The sequence below is a fragment of the Physeter macrocephalus genome, chromosome 4 (assembly GCF_002837175.3).
Source record: "Physeter macrocephalus isolate SW-GA chromosome 4, ASM283717v5, whole genome shotgun sequence".
Taxonomy (NCBI): domain Eukaryota; kingdom Metazoa; phylum Chordata; class Mammalia; order Artiodactyla; family Physeteridae; genus Physeter; species Physeter macrocephalus.
The window spans coordinates 131,454,381-131,468,051 of NC_041217.1; positions in this window are offsets into that span (position 1 = coordinate 131,454,381).

A 13,671-nucleotide genomic window follows, 5' to 3' on the forward strand; every position below is an offset into this window, starting at 1 on the left:
AGCCACTGAAGAATTTCTAAACCGTGGAGCCACATGATCAGATTTGCACTTTAGAATGATCACAGGGGTAGGGTGGAAAGAGACTGGAGGCGAAAAGACCTGCTAAAAGTTCTCATAAGACACGAGGTATAAAGCTGTAAGGGCCGTTCGCCCTGGTGTCAGTAGGGGTAAAGAATAGGGCCCTATGGGAAAGGCATCAGGAGTGGGCATGGGCCAGGATGTGATGACAAACTGGATGGTGGAGAAGGGTGTAAAATGAGTGACAGGAAAATGATGGTGTCACTGTCCCTAATATCTGTTCTTCCCATCATCCTTAGTAATAGAATCCCCAACTTTTAGCTGGACACATCACTACCCAGAGTAGAGACTCCATCTCCCAGCCTCCCTTACAGCTTGATGTGGCCATGTAACTAAATTCTGGCTAATGAGACGTGAGCGAAGTGATGTGTGCAAACTCTGGCTCCTGCATTTAAAGCGAAGGGAAATGCATTTCTCCCTTCCCACTGGCTGGAATATGGTAGCGATAAATCTTGATCCATGAAGATGAGGCCAACACTCTAGGGATCATAGAATAACAAGTCAGAAAGAGCTTAGGCCCCCAACACTGTAAAGCCATCGAATCTGCCCCTGGTTGTTTATTCCCCATTTGATATGTGAGCAAGAAATAATTCTTTAGCTTGTTTACACCATTGCACATTTGGGATATCTGTTGCAGGAGGAGCTGGACAAATGTACTCAGCATCCCATGGCAGTCTCAAGGGTCAAAAGCTGAGGTTATAAGGGCTGGGAGAAAATATTTGCAAATGATGTGACCCACAAGGGCTTAATTTCCAAAATATACAAATAGCTCGTACAACTCAATAACAAAAAACAAAAACCCCAATTGAAAAATGGGCAGAAGACCTAAATAGACTTTTCTCCAAAGAAGACATACAGATGGCCAATACGGACATGTTAAGATGCTCATCATTGCTAATTATTAGAGAAATGCAAATCAAAACTACAATGAGATATCACCTCACACTGGTCAGAATGGCCATCATCAAAAGTCTACAAATAACAAATGCTGGAGAGGTTGTGGAGAAAAGGGAACCCTCCTACACTGTGAGTGGGAATATAAATTGGTGCAGTCACTGTGGAGAACAGTATGGAGGTTCCTCAAAAAACTAAAAATAGAGTTGCCATATGATCCAGCAATCCCAATCCTGGGCATATATCCAGACAAAACTATAATTCAAAAAGATGCATGCACCCCTATGTTCGTAGAGGCATTATTTACAATAGCCAAGACATGGAAACAACCTAAATGTACGTTGACAGGTGAATGAATAAAGAAGATGTGGTATATATGTATATGTGTATATATATATACACACACACACACAATGGAATACTACTCAGGCATAGAAAAGAATGAAATAATGCCATATGCAGCAACATGGATGGACCTAGAGGTTATAATACTAAGCGAAGTAAGTCAGAAAGAGAAAGAAAAATACCATATTATATCACTTATATGTGGAATCTAAAATATGACACGAATGAAACTATCTAAGAAACAGAAACAGACTCACACATAGAGAGAACAGATTTGTGGTTGCCAAGGGGGAGGGGGTGGGGGAGGGAAGGATTGAGAGTTTGGGATTAGCAGGTGCAAACTATTACATATAGGATGCATAAACAACAAGATCCTACTGTATAGCCCAAGGAACTACATTCAATATCTTGTGATAGGGCTTCCCTGGTGGCGCAGTGGTTGAGAGTCTGCCTGCCGATGCAGGGGACGCGGGTTCGTGCCCCAGTCTGGGACGATCCCACATGCTGCGGAGCGGCTAGGCCCGTGAGCCATGGCCGCTGAGCCTGCACCTCCGGAGCCTGTGCTCTGCAACGGGAGAGGCCACAACAGTGAGAGGCCCACGTACCACACACACAAAAAAAATCTTGTGATAAACCATAATGGAAAAGAATGTGAAAAAGAATACATATATGTATAACTGAATCACTTTGCTGTACAGCAGAAATTAACACAACATTGTAAATCGACTATGCTTCAATAAATTTTAAAAATGCAAATAAATAAAGCTGAGGTTAGTGGATTTTAGGGGGGAAAGCTCAGGAAGGCCTTCAGAACGAGCATCCTCTCAATGGCTAAGTATAATGGATATGTCCTCAAGATACAGGCCCCTGTTTCATGCCCACAGTGAAAACACCCCACCCACAGTCTTGCAGGTGAGGCCTTGTATCACTATAGCAGATTCCTAAACACAGGCTCTGGGCCACAGGGCAGTCAGTCCTTAAGCAAGACTGCCTGTGAACTGGCCTGGTATGGAAATATGGGCAAGACCACTGAATTATCTGAGAAACTTGAATGAACAAACGTGTAGTGTTTTATCTACTAGTAGAAGGTCATGTTAGGGAGTGAGAAGAGAGAGAAGCTATGAAGTGGAGTGAGGTATGAGGACAGGTAGAATCTGCATGCACAGAGGTTAAGCCAGGCAACAAGTATGAGCAACAGGGAGCTACGAGTAGAGAAAAGTTGGAGAGCAAAGTCTGTCAAGTAGACACCTATGGATTGTCTGCCAGGTCCTCCTGTCCTGGGAACCTCCCCTTCCCAGCCCCATCCAGCATCCACATGACTGCAGCAGGAGCAGCCACGTTCCTACATGAAATCTTGGCCCCTGGCCACTGAAGGATGGACAGTGGAACTGACTGGGCCAATCAGACCTTCTCCAAGGGATTTTGGAGCTGGGATTTAGGAGAGAGATTCAGTCTCCTTCTGGGTGTCTGGGTTATAACATGTTGATCTCAGAAGCTGCTGGTGGCCAGGGTCAGCCTTGTGCACTGAGGAGAAAAAGTGACCCTTCAGCCAGAAAGACTGAAACAGACTTACTGGCTTCACCAGATCAACGCTTGTTCCTTCCGAAGACCCCAGTAGATAACTGCCCTACTTGCTTTCTTTCCCAGTCTCCCCTCGGGGCTATGTAGCATGGTGGGAGGCGAGCAAGACCATGGTGTCTGGAATTGGCTGTCTCTGGTGCTGAAGCCCAGCTAGACCACTTGGCCACTCAGGCTCCTGATCTGTGAACTGGGGGATAATAGTGCCCCCTCTGTTCTCGTGAGAGGTTAGTTAGATTAGGCATCCTTTTAATGCTTGGCCCCAGTGACAGAGCTCAATATACAGAAGAGTACTTCCCCTTTCCGCTGGCCATTTGATCTTTTCCTCTAGACCTGGCCCCATAAAAATAGAAGCTTGCCTTCACTGAGTACTTAGAAATACCCAGGCATCAGTCTTAAGGGTGTTGTATGAAATCATTTGCTCTCACAATAACCCTTTGAGGTTGGCATTAATATTATCCTTGCTGAATATATGAAGAAACTGAAGCACAGAGAGGTTAAGTAACTCATCCAAGGCCACACAGCTACTAAATGGCAGATCTGGGATTTCAAGCAGTGGATTTGGCTCTGTGACTCCACTCTACCACCTGCCATACATCTGGAGCTCTCCTTGCTCCCTTGCCAGTGACCCAGGCTGGGGATGAGTGCCCAGCAGCAGTCAGTGGCTGACCTGCAGGTCCTGCTGGGTGGCCCCAAGACAGAGGAGACAAACAGGCAGAGCGTTTGGGACTGGAACAGCTGAGGTGTCAGGACCCCCAGGCACTCAGCATTCCTGGGGAAGAAAGCAGCCTTCTGTGCAGGGTACAGATAGTCTGAACCCACATTGCCTCAATTGCCCCCTCAGTAGGGAACTCCCTATGATTCCAAATCAGTTCCTTCACCCCCTCTCCCATCCCAGAGAGGGATGGTCCTGGAACAGAGGAGCCCAGCCGGTGATGGAGGGGATCCCACCTGCCTTCCTCCCCGCCTCAACTCCACATCCAGACTCAGTGAAGCAAACAGAACCACCCTACTTTTGAAGTAGGGAGTGGGGAAATATTCTTCAATCCTCATTTGCCTTAGAAGTGAGGAAATTTCCACTCTTCTCCCCAGAAGGGAAAGCTATGAGAAGAAACTAGATACCCTCCTCCACTGTCATTGCAGTCAGATCCGGAGCAGGATGGGAGCAAAGCCCAGGCCCTGTCTGTGCTCTGCCTGCCCACAGAGAGGATGTACGCAGGTCTGCTTTCCACTTCCCCTGCTGGCTCAGCAGGACAGGCCTGGACAGGCCTCATTAGGGGACTGAGATTCTGATCACCAATTCCAGTGTGTGGGGTTTTCCCCTCATCCAAGCCATTCTTGCATACCAGCTGGGCATCCTACCTTTCAACTTAATTCTGACGTTATGTACCTGGAAACAGCATCAGATTCCACAAGTTAAGGGCTCAGTCCCACAAGACTGCCCTGCACTTCAGTTGCCAATCACAAGCCCAAGTTGGCACCTGTGCTTTTGATGGACAGGCTATAGATTAGAGTTTCCCATGACCTCCTCCTTGGGTTCGATTAATTTGCTAGAGCAGCTCACAGAACTCAGAGAAACACTTACTTACTAGGTCACGGGTTTATCGTAAAAGGATATAACTCAGGAACAGCCAGATGGAAGAGACTTGTAGGGTAAGGTGTGGGAAAAGGGCGCAGAGCTTCCTCATCCTCTCAGAGCATGCAACTCTCTGCATTTCCACGTGTTCACCAACAGGAAAGCTCTCTGAACCCTGGTCCTTGGGTTTTCATGGAGGTTTCACTACACAGCCATGACTGATTAAATCATTGGCCACTGGTGATTGATCTCAATCTCCAGCCCCTCTCGCCTCCTTGGAGGTCAGAGGAGTGAGACTGAAAGTTCCAACCCTTTAATCCCATGGTGGGTTCTTCTGGCAATCGGTCCCCATCCTTAGGTGCTGTCCAAAGTCAGTCCTCAACATAACAAAAGACACCTTCATGGCTCTCATCGCTTAGGAGATTCCAAGGGTTTTAGGAGCTCTGTGCCAGAAATGGGACAAAGTCCAGATACATATTTTTTATTATTAATCACAATATCACAGGGACACTGCAGGGGGCACCGCGGCTCTGCCTGTGACCAGAGTGAACCTGTGATTCTGGGCTCAGGTGTGAGATACTCGCTGTGTACATTTAAGCCACGTCCTTCTTTCCAGGTGTGATCAGCAATAAAGTTGACATCTCTGGTGTCTCATCTCCCAGTGGTTTCCCAGCTTTGGAAATGAGAAAAGTAATGGTATTTATTGCCCCCTAACTCCTCCCCCAAGTCCCTCACACTCCCTGGTCATCAATTGATCTTGTGGATGAGACCCAGCCTGGTCTTATTGGTGAAGTGGGGTGGAAAAGAGGTGGGGGCGGCCACAGGTAGATGAAGGAATCTTGCCTGAAGGGGGCACTGCCAGACCCAAAGTCTGTCTGAGCCTGAAGTGATACTAGTCGCTTCTGTTGAACAACTCCAGGGAGCGCCATCTCCCTGTATCTAGTAAACATCACATTCTGCTGTTGTGTTCCAGGAGCTGCCATTCACAGATGGCACAATGGTGTCCCCGGTAAAGTTGGAACAGGATGCTCTGAATCAGGGTGAGGTAGTACAGGACCTCACTGGGGGGAATTTGGGGCATCCAGGTCTCACGGTTCAGAGGTCTGGTCAGGCAGGCAGGTGGACGGACATGCAAGTAAATAAGACCGTACCAAGGGGCAAGGTGTGCGCACCAGGAGCCCATCCAGGAATCAGGAGGGGGGAGTCAGTGGTCCAAGGAGGGGCCCAGCCAGGGAGCAAGGAGGGTGACAATTCAGAATGGCACAATTATAAAGCCACCCGAGTGCCACCCCCAATCGACACGATCTAGGCTTAAAAGCACTCACAGAGCAGCAGGGAGCAGACATGGGACACGAGGGATCAGCTCAGCCAGGGCCTCTCTGCCATCTCCTGGTGGCCGCAGGCACTTCGTGGCCTGTGGCAGCATAACTGCAAGCGCTGCCTCCACCTTCGTGTGGCCCTCTTCTCCCTGTGTGTGTCTTCACATCATCTTCCTTCTGTGCATGTCTATCTCTGAGTCCCGATATCTTCTTTTAGGACTTCCCTGGTGGCACAGTGGTTAAGAATCCGCCTGCCAATGCAGGGGACACGGGTTCAAGCCCTGGTCCGGGAACATCCCACATGCCGCAGAGCTACTAAGCCCGTGCGCCACAACTGCTGAGCCTGTGCTTTAGAGCCCCTGAGCCACAACTACTGAGCCCGTGTGCCACAAATACTGAAGCTCACGTGCCTAGAGCTTGTGCTATGGAACAAGAGAAGCCACCACAATGAGAAGCCTGTGCACAGCAACAAAGAGTAGACCCCGCTCGCCGCAACTAGGGAAAGCCCAGACCAGCAACAAAGACCCAATGCAGCCAAAAATAAACAAATAAATAAATTTATAAACAAAACACAACAAATTTCTTCTTTCACAAGGATGCCAGTCATATTGGATTAGGGGCCCCCCTAAGTATCTTATTTTAACTGGATTAACTCTGTAAAGACTATTTCCAAATAAGGTCACATCCTGAAGTACTAGGGGTTAGGACTTCAATATATCTTTACTGGGGGAAAGGGGGACACGATTCAACACATATCACGTGCTTTTGTTCCTCTCTTCTTAAGATGCTCTTCCCTCTAGCTCTCACCCTTCCTCACAGCTAATGCCTACCTTTTCTTTAAGTTGCACCTCAGTGTAACCTCCTCTGGGAAGCCTTCTGTGACCTCTGCCCCCAGCACCACTATAGATAACCACACAGCTAGAGGGGTGTTGTGCAGCCCTGGTACACTCCACGTCAGTATCACTCAACCTGTGGCTAGAAACTTTACAGTAATTTGACATTTTGCCATCAGAGGGTTTCTACTGTGTTTGTTTTTAATTTCATTGTCCTACTTATTCATTTTTATGGATGCTGTGGGTTGAATGGTGGTCCTCAAAGAGATGTCCTTCTCCTATTCTCTTGGAACCTGTGAATGTGACCTTATTTGGAAAAAGAGTCTTTGCAGATGTGATTAAATTAGGATGGCAAGATGAGACCATCCTGGATTATCCAGGTGAACCCTAAATCCAATGTTGAGAGTCCTTAAAAGAGTCACACAGAGATGGAGGCAGAGATTAAAATGATGCAACCACAGCCAAGGGGCACCTGGAGCCACAAGAAGCTGGAAGGAGCAAGAACCATCCTCCCCTAAAGCCCGCGAAGGAGTATATCCCTGCCAACATCTTGGTTTCAGACTTCTGGTCTCCAGAACTGCAAGAGAATACATTTCTGTTGATTTAAGCCACTCAGTTTGGGCTAATTTGCTGTAGCAGCCAAAGAACATGAATACAATGGCATTTTACAAAAGCATTGATCCACAGTAGATTTGGTAGGAAAAATCGATTCTTAACCACATGTTGTTTAAGAAGCACTATTCTGCATAATATCATTGCACATAATACAGTGTACTTTATCTGTTTAAAAGTCTCTCTCCCCACTAAGCTGTAGACTGAAGGCAGACAGGGTGACTCCATATTTCTTCAGCTTTTGATTCCCATCGCCTAGCTTCTGAACTCACAAATAGTAGACAATAATACATTGAATTTACATGTAGGCCCAGGCAGATCACCTAGGGCCATGTGTGTTGAACATAAGACTAGGACCTTTGTCCTACTGGACCAGAGTCCCTCTAACCCATAACCTCTTTGTCTGAAGTCCGAATGGGTTCCAGAACTCAGGGAAGGCTGAGATGACAGATGAGATTGTCGTTGAATGCTGCCTTCCCCCCAAATAGCACCAGGACAACCTGTTGTTAAGACAAGACTGTGTTCATTCTTCTCTCAGTAAGACGGAGTCTTAGTAGTGTCTTGGAGAGGGGAAGGCAAGGTTGGGAGATCTACAAGGTTTTGGAGTCTGGTTTCAGAAGCTCTTTCAATGAGGGGCTTGATTAGGATTGGGTAAGGATCATGAAATAAGAGTTTGAGATTGATGGCCACTAAGGGAAGCAGAAAGGGTTCAAAGAATCTTGGGGAGTAAATTGTCAGTTGATGTTTTCTGTTGAAGAGTTAAACAATTGAATGATCATTTCAATAGTTTTTTGGAAACTTCCAGGAATAAACAAATAGTTACTTCAACTTTCACCCTCTGGGCAAGAGTTTCCTGAAATAGTCAACTTATGTTGAAGCAGAGAGTGGAATAGGAAAGTCAGGTTAATATAAACAGTTGCTTTGTGGGTGTAGATGGTTTCACTTCTCTTGAGTCAGGTGGCCCAACTAAGGGAGGAGAGCTCAGGGGATGCTCAGACCTGGTGGGCAGAGACACCTATCAATTGCTTATCAGGATGCTAAAAAATAATTTTGCAATGAGAAACTCCCGTCCCTCATAACCACATAACACAATAATGTCATTTGAATGCACGCTCACTGTTCTCTTGGCATTGACTTTTCGTCATTGAACCCAGGGGAAGCCCTTTGGTCTTTCTCCTCCACCTCCCTCTCCTTCTGGCCCTGGCATAGCCTTGACTCAATCATGGGGCTAGACTGGGTGCCGAAAATCTGGTTAGGCTTCCCCTTTTCTCCCAGAGCCCACCATGGCCAGTGTGAGCACTTGCTGGTAGGCCAGTCACATATGACTGCATGGGTGACCTTTTCCACACCCCTCTGGAAGCAGGAGACCTGCCCAGCAGCTTCCAAAGTGACTATCCTGTTGCAGACACCTGGCAAAACGAGCAGGCCTAGTGGTAGTGAATGCTGATGCATGTCGGAAAGGTCAAGCAATGCTGGTGAGCACACAGTCTCTGGTTGGGAAAAACAGGCACAGCTGGCCCCAGACAAGAAGACCTGATCTAACTTCTAGGCAGGAAGAACATAGCTCCCTGTGACGGAGCACCAGGCCTGATTTGCCTAGAAATGTATTGGGAGTGGGAGGTGAGGGATGATAACTAACGTTTATTGAGGGCCTGCAAGGCATTTTTTACACATCATTTCACGGGAAAGCTCAGCATATCCCCAGTCTTAGTAAATTGAATACTATTTCCAGTACTCTAAGAGAGACCTCTCTTTAAAAGAAATTTGTAGCAAATCTTCTCTAAAATGAAGGCTACAACCCCTGTTTTTGTTTTTCCTCTGGTTGACTTTTCTTTGACAAAAACTGTTATCTGAAAAAAGGTACCAGTTAGTATTTTCCGTTGAATACATGCTACCCAGATAGATAAGGTTAAATTTGACCTCCCGGTCCCAACAACAGAAACCACAATTGTCTAATATTTTGTTCATTAATCGTGAATAACATGAAAAGATCTGAAGGGTGAAGAGCCCATTCTCTCCAGAACCTACGTCCCATCAGCGCTTCCATTCTGCTCTGTAACACTCACTAGTTTAGTATTAGCAATGAGGGCGCCCTCTAGATCGAGGAGTCTTCACCGAGGTTCTCCCCTCCTCCACCTGCTGGCAGCTTCGCCCTCGTGATTCCCTGTAGCTCAGCGTGGCTCTGCCCCTTGGCTCTTATGTCTGCTCTCCCTGGTTCTCCTCTCCAGATCCCCATGCAGAGCTCTGCTCTTTAAATCCCTTTATATAAAGATTCATCCGCGACTCTTCCTCTCTTCCCCCCTCTCCCTTAGAACACTCAGGACTTCTATGATTACTTCCATGCAAACCGCTTCCATCCTGCATGTCTGCCCTGACCCCATCGAGCTTCATTCATCCCACCTGACTTGAGTTCAGATCGTGCAGGTGTGTCTGGTGTCCTGCGCTGTTCACTGTGTCTGACACCCTGGTCCTGGCATCTGCCAGAACCCCTTCTGAGCTCATGGCATTCTACCCTAAAAGAGCCCATCAGGGGCTCCCCAGAGCCTATAGAAGTTCTCTAAACTTTAGCCTTGGATTCAAGATCCAGTGTTGTCTGGCTTCCAAATGTCTACTACCACCCTATTTGTCATACCCTCCAGCTAGAAAATACCCCTATTCTTTCCCTTCATCTGAGAACTTCTTACAACTTTTCCTCAGCTATTACAATCTTTTCATGCCCAATTTCTGCATATTCAGATCTCACCTAGGGTTCTTATCTAGTCCTTTGGGTTTAAGGTTCCAGAATATCTTGGAAAGTACATATATCCCAAAAGGCCATCTCTAGTGGGTGTAATATCCTGGAAGGTCGATAGATGGCGCATGTCAGCTACCTCAGAGGAAAATCCCGGTACATTAACCGCCATTACAGAAAAAATACCTGAGGAGTCACCTCCGTATCTCAAGAAGTTAGAAAAATAGTAAAATAAACCCAAAGAAAGTAGAATAAGGAAGCAATAAAGTTAAAATCAGAAAATAATGATTAAGAAAACAAAGAAACAGATTTGTAAGTCTAAAAGCTGGATTAGTGAACAATATGTGTCAGTAGCCAGCTTTTTTTTTTTCAGTACGCGGGCCTCTCACCGCTGCGGCCCCTCCCGTTGCGGAGCACAGGCTCCAGACGCGCAGGCTCAGCGGCCATGGCTCACGGGCCCAGCCGCTCCGCGGCAGGTAGAGATCCTCCCGGACCGGGGCACGAACCCGCGTCCCCTGCATCGGCAGGCGGACTCGCAACCACTGCACCACCAGGGAAGCCCCAGGTAGCTAGCTTTAAAGAAGAAACAGAAGGAGGAGAAAGCACAAAAACACAAAATTAGGATAAAGGGAAACTTGCCCTATACACAGAGGAAATATAGATAGGTTTGAGACTATTTTATACTATTATAATTAATATATTTGAAAACCCAAATAAAATTGATGCTCTTTTGTAAAAATATGTATTACCAAAATCAGATTGGAAAGAGATGGAAAACCTAAAGAAGTTAATAACATGGAAGACATTAAGAAAATTCTTCTCAAAAACTCCAGTCCCAGATCATTTCATATGTGAATCTTTCAAATATTGAACAGATATTTCTGTTGCTGTTTAAACTATTCAAGAGCAGAGACATATAGGAAACAATCTTAATTCATTTTTTAAAAGTGACAAACCATTAATCTAGTAGCCTAATAAAGACAAAGCTACAAACTAATTTTACTTGTGATTAGAAATTAAAACTTTTTAAAAAAGGGTTAAAAAATATATATCTCCACATACAAATTATATGTATCAAATCAAACCTGAAATACATTAAAAGAATAACACACGAAGACCAAGTGAGGTTCATTTCAGGAATCAAGAAATTAAGGATGGTTCCATATTAGGAAATTTAATAATATAAATTAATTTTAAATAGTAAAAAGAGCAAAACCATTATGAATGAACTTTTATGAATATTGAAAATGCATTTAGTAAAATTCCTATACCTATTTCTTATAAACCTCTTAATAAAATGAAAATGTAGAGGTATTTCCTTATCTTAAGGAAAACATTTCTCAAAACCAAAGCCAGGATGTGTTTAATGCTAAAACACTAGAAGTATTTCTAATAAAGTCAGACACAAGAGGGGACCTGATAGTATCACCATTATTGGATATTATTCTAGAAGTTCCTGCTAATGCAACTGGACTGAATTAAAATGCAATTGCAAAGGACTGAATTAAAGTATGTAATTAATAGAAAGGAGGTTGCAAAACTGTCATTATTTACAGATCATTAGACTGTACATCTAAAAAAAAAAAAGCAAACCCCAGAAACAGCTTAAATCTGCTACAAAAATAAAAGAGGTGAGTAAAGAGATTACAAAATTAAAATTAAAAAGCAGTATTTTACTAAAAATAACTTCTATTAAAATTTTAGGTCAAGATGGTAGATTAGGCACATTCTAAAACACTCCCTTCCTTGCCTAAAACATAGAAATGCTGTACAAAATATTATTTAAAATATTTGAATATTAAAATAGTTTAAGATACATGTCTCAAAGGCAAGAAAAGAGGATTTCCTAGGTGTCATATATATACAGCAGTAGCTGAGGGTGTATAGTCCTCAAAAGGACCAGGGACAGAGGCTGTAGGAGCTGGGGTTAAAATGCCCACAGGCCTGGCATTTAATAAGGACCTGGAGCTGGAGCCAGGACCAAGCTGCCCATCCACAAACGGGAATCTAAATGTCCTTCCACTCACCCAAGTTCTCAGCAAGAAGATAGAGTTAGTCCTAGCAGACTGGAATCATGAAATTGGAATACTGGGTCTGCACCACATACATGTGGGACTTGCATTCTCAAAGTAGCAAAATCCAAGCCAATCCACTAACATAAAAAATTATCTAGATTCAGGGGACCCAGAATAGGACCCAAGCAGAGGCAACCAAATGGAGTTGCCCCAAATGGAGACCCCCACAAGCCAAGTCACATGAGTAGAAATCTCTTGGGCAAGAATTATACATGTGAGGAAGCCCAATGCCATTTAAGTACAATCTACACACTCCTGAAGAAGTAAAGCTACTAGAACAATCTAAAAGAGAAATTAAAATAACTACACTTGAGATGTGTGAATAAAGAAAGAATAGCACCGTTAAGCATAAATAGGAGGTAATGCTCTACTAGCATGACTCAAGCCAGTAAGGCTTCCAGCCTTAGTCACTTGCTCTGCCAGAATCTGTTCTCTCCGACAATCTTCTAGACGAGATCCCCGTGGACCCACCTCCACGGCCCCAACTACCCCTGCCCATTTGATGCGATTTCCCCCTTGGGATACTTGGATGTCAAGACACCATCATCCACTCCAACAGCATTTCCTAAATATGAATTTCTAATAGAACGGGTTGTGGAGGGACCTCCATCCATTTCTACCTAGAAGACTGTTGTTTCCTTAGGCCATGCTGGCCCCTCCATCCAGAGCTCAGCAGATGAAGGGATAGCTGGAAGGGGTAGAGGCCCTCATGGAAGCACAGAAAAAGTTCTATTACATCCTTCCCTCAAGGCTGCCCAGGGCCTTTTCCATGGTGACTTGCTTCCAGATTTGTCTGTTGTTTTAAAATTCCAACTCAACTGCCATCTTTTACATTTTGTTTATAAATCCAAACATAATTCAGTATGCAGAATAATGTGCATATATGAGCTTATTTAATTTGGGTACACCTTTCTGCATACCAGGAACTGGGAAGACAAACTTATTTTAATTTTCTAGAAAAATATACAATAGTAAACCTAGTGCCTAAAACCTAAGAGTCTGCCTTACAAAATCAAGAAGGGTGGCGTGGGATTATCTACTGACCTGGGGGAGCCACAGTCCTGCTCCCAGCACTGGCACAAGGGTCCAGCTATGCAGGCTGGGCCCAGACCCACTGTGCCCAAGCACTTTCCAATTCCTGGGAACCCACGGCCAGGCAAAGCCCACCTCACTCCAACTTTATTGAACTGGGGCCTTTCTGCTGGAAAATTGTCTCATTGTTTTTATTCAAGCCCAAGATGTCCAGCACGCCCCGATTTCATGTGTGTGCTGCTGGGTCAGCTTGACCTTTCCAGCATTCATTAGTGTTCACCCCAGCAAGGCCTGCTGGTTTCCCTGACAAGCAGCAGGTTTGGAACAGCTTACCAGTGTCCTTGCCTACAACTGCCTCATCAGACACACAAAGAGTACACAGATTCTGCTGTGACACTTTACTCTGAGCTAATCTGATTTTAGTTTCTTGCTCTGGCTCCGTGAGATGGAGTTAAGGCTAAGCCGGGAGGTGGGCACAGGGGCAAAGACACAGAAGCTGTGAGGGGACTACACAGTCTCACGAGTCAGGGACAAAGTCATTGCTCAAGAAAACTGAGCACTCCCCAGGACTTCCCTGGTGGTCCAGGGGTTAAGACTC